The sequence below is a fragment of the Calidris pugnax genome, unplaced genomic scaffold, assembly GCF_001431845.1.
Source record: "Calidris pugnax isolate Ruff unplaced genomic scaffold, ASM143184v1 scaffold42, whole genome shotgun sequence".
Lineage (NCBI taxonomy): Eukaryota > Metazoa > Chordata > Aves > Charadriiformes > Scolopacidae > Calidris > Calidris pugnax.
The window spans coordinates 14032089-14035714 of NW_015090920.1; the positions used below are offsets into that span (position 1 = coordinate 14032089).

Consider the following 3626-nt stretch of genomic DNA (forward strand, 5'->3'; position numbering starts at 1 on the left):
GAACACACTGTGTTCAATTTTGGGCCACTCGCTACAAGAAAGGCATTGAGGTGCTGGAGCAGGTCCAGAGAAGGGGAACAAAGCTGGTGAGTGATCTGGAGAACAAGTCTTATGAGGAGAGGCTGAGGGAGCTGAGGTTGTTCAGCCCGGAGAAAAGGAGGCTGAGGGGAGACCTTATTGCTCTCTACAGCTACCTGAAAGGAGGGTGTAGAGAGGCGGGGGGATGGTCTCTTCTCTCAAGTAACAGGCAATAGGACAAGACGAAATGGCCTGAAATTGTACCAGGGGAGATTTAGATTGGATATTAGGAAAAAATTCCTCACCGAAAGCATTATCAAGCATTGGAACAGGCTGCCAGGAAGTGGTTGAGTCGCCATCCCTGGTGGTATTTAAAAGACGTGTAGATATGATGCTGAGGGACATGGTTTAGTGCTTGGCAGTGCTAGGTTAATGGTGTACTCAGTGACCTGAAGGGTCTTTTCCAACCTAAATGATTCTATGTATTTCAGACCTTCTCCAGAGCAGGAAAATATTCTGTGTTCTCGCATCCAAGATTCTTTTCCCTGTCCTTCACCAGAGGTTACCTTCGATTGACTGAACATTACCTCATGTTTGGCTGAAGGTAAGACTGCACATAGATTAGACTAACAAGCTATTGTGTGTAAGATGCTCAAAGGGAGATGAGTGGAAAACCATTTTGAATACTTTGAAATGGAAGAAAGTATCCTTCCTCCACTAGAATTAAGAAGCAAAATGTACGTGGAGACACTTGCTGCAGAACAAAAGGCATGCGTTAATTTGATTTCAAATCCACAACCTCCAACACAAAGTTTAAAGGGAAAATGGAATTAAAGACATCTGTTTGCTCATTTCCTTAAATTTGAGAATTCCTATAAATTAGTAAGGATACTAAATATGGCATAGGAAACAAAAATCCTGTAATCTAGAAAAATCCATTCTCATAAATCAGAAGATAGGAGAAGAAGTGGGGAGAAAACAAGCTTTTCCCTCCCTGCCTCTTCATGTGCTGTTATACACGACCCACTTGGGACATTTTTATTAATCTAGCAGAAATTGTATGTCTTATTGCCTGGTGTAAGCTACAGTTGGCACTACAGGAAGCCCAGAGTTCAAAGCTTGTCTTGCAGTGCTGGGAGGGGCTTGGTGAAGCAGAGGGAAGGGAGGACTGCTGTCTTCCTGAGGCAGTGCAGTTCCATTCCAGGTGGTCAGATGCTAAGTGCTAAATAATTTGTTAGACAAATACACATCTTTTCCCAAGTTATTCAAGGATTTGTTTTATTTGTGAAGTTTAATAGATGCATTTGTATCAGTAAAGGTAATGTATCAATCTTTGTGTATGCGATTTGCTATAGTAGGGAGAATCATAGAATCATAGAATGCTTTGGGTTGGAAAGGACCTCAAAGATCATCTAGTTCCAACCCCCCTGCCATGGGCAGGGACACCTCCCACTATTGTATTAACATATTTCAAAGTGATGAGGATGACAGCTTTATTATAAATTTCTAGACACCTTATTAATTGTTCACATGATACTGACAGAGCCTTTTTTAAATTTTCATGTTACCCAGTAACTTTTTGTTATCACACGTCTGAGTCACTAACGAGGTTTGAATTCCATTTGGCTGTGCTCACACCTGTGTTATTTGGCACTTGGTGCGCAGTTACTGCTGTGTCTGTGCCTCAACCCGATCAACAGAATTTTGGAGTGTGTTAAAGAGGGCAGATTTAGACCTCGTTGCATTTCTTTGTGTGTGCCTGTTTGCACTGTCTAGATGGTTCAGCTTGAAACATGATTGCAGCGTGGCTGTATATCTGCTTTGGATATAACATGTAAGGAGAGGAAGACTTACTTTTGCAGAAAGAGCTGTGTGTGTGTAAGCAAGGTGGTGCGTAAACTAAAGCAACCCATTTGAATGTCAACCACTATTTTTAAAACCATTTCATAACCCATAATGTTTTCTTAAATATTGTTATTCTATATGTAATCCATATGTGCCTTTCCACATGTGTATTAATGAGCAGCTCACTGTTCCCTTTGTGCATCTTTGAGCGTGTGGGGAATGCTGCTTCAATGGATTGGATTCAAATTAGACTTTCATAAGTAAATCAGGCCGTTTTAGTAAATGATTTGATCCTCGGTCCTGCAAAGGAAGCCAGCTGGGTGGATCTCATGTTTTTGCTGAACTGTGTGTGCACTTCTGGTGCAAAAAGAAATGACGGACAAAATATTGAAATTTACATCACAGTCTGCATTTCTGTTGGTGTTTTCTGAGATAAACACAACTCGCTTGAAGACAGAGCTGACCATTACATGTTAAAATGCTCATGTAGTGAGATTATGTTCATGTCTTACTTGGCAAAGACACTAAATTCCATTTGTTTTGCAGTCTCTTTTCCTTCTTTCATCTGATGCACATCTGGAATGCATTTGTATGGGTGAGGGAGCAAGTCTCCATCTTAAGATGAAAATGCTCTTTGAATAATCACGCAGACTGCGTCCTCATTGCTCTCCCAAACTCAGTATATCTTCTCTATACCTGGGTCAGTGAAATTGTCCTGCTGAAAGATGTTGAGAAGTAAGAAATGTCATCACCCAAAATGCTTACCATACCTATGGTCTAGAACTACAGCCCTGACATTCAGTTCCAACATTGTGCTTATTTTGCTAACCTAGTTTATTTAGAAGCTAACCTAGGTCAGCTAGTAAAATGGCTGGAGAGCAGCCCTGAGGAAAGGACTTGGGGCTGTTGGTTGGCGAGAAGCTCAACACGACCCAGCAATGTGCGCTGGCAGCCCAGAGAGCCAACCGCATCCTGGGCTGCATGAAAAGAAGGGTGGCCAGCAAGGGGGAAGGAGGTGATCCTGCCCCTCTGCTCCGCTCTCATGAGACCCCCACCTGCAGTACCGTGTCCAGCTCTGGGGCCTCCAACATAAGAAGGATGTGGACCTGGAGGCCACAAAGATGATCAGAGGGCTGGAGCACCTCTCCTATGAGGACAGGCTGAGAGAGTTTGGGCTGTTCAGCCCCTCCAGGGCGACCTTATAGCCCCTTCCAGTACCTAAAGGGGGCCTGCAGGAGAGATGGGGAGGGACTCTTGATCAGGGAGTGGAGTGATAGGACAAGGGGTAATGATTTTAAACTGAAAGAGGGGAGATTTAGGTTTGATACAAGATAGAAATTCTTTGCTGTGAGGGTGGTGAGGCACTGGAACAGGTTGCCCAGGGAAGCTGTGGATGCCCCATCCCTGGAGGTGTTCAAGGCCAGGCTGGATGGGGCTTTGAGCAACCTGGTCTGGTGGGAGGTGTCCCTGCCCATGGCAGGGGGGTTGGAACTGGATGCTGTTGGTTGGCGAGAAGCTCAACACGACCCAGCAATGTGCGCTGGCAGCCCAGAGAGCCAACCGCATCCTGGGCTGCATGAAAAGAAGGGTGGCCAGCAAGGGGGAAGGAGGTGATCCTGCCCCTCTGCTCCGCTCTCATGAGACCCCCACCTGCAGTACCGTGTCCAGCTCTGGGGCCTCCAACATAAGAAGGATGTGGACCTGGAGGCCACAAAGATGATCAGAGGGCTGGAGCACCTCTCCTATGAGGACAGGCTGAGAGA

At 45.2% G+C, this 3626-nt stretch overlaps 1 protein-coding gene across 1 annotated transcript in view; it reads left to right on the forward strand.

Moving 5' to 3' along the window:
* Window positions 1–509: 509 nt before the first annotated feature.
* The window catches only part of ANXA5 (annexin A5), a 28171-nt gene continuing 25054 nt past the window's right edge, over window positions 510–3626 (forward strand). The window contains exon 1 of the mRNA XM_014950078.1: window positions 510–622. The gene's annotated coding sequence lies outside the window, so the exon portion shown is untranslated. The remainder of the gene's footprint in view (window positions 623–3626) is intronic.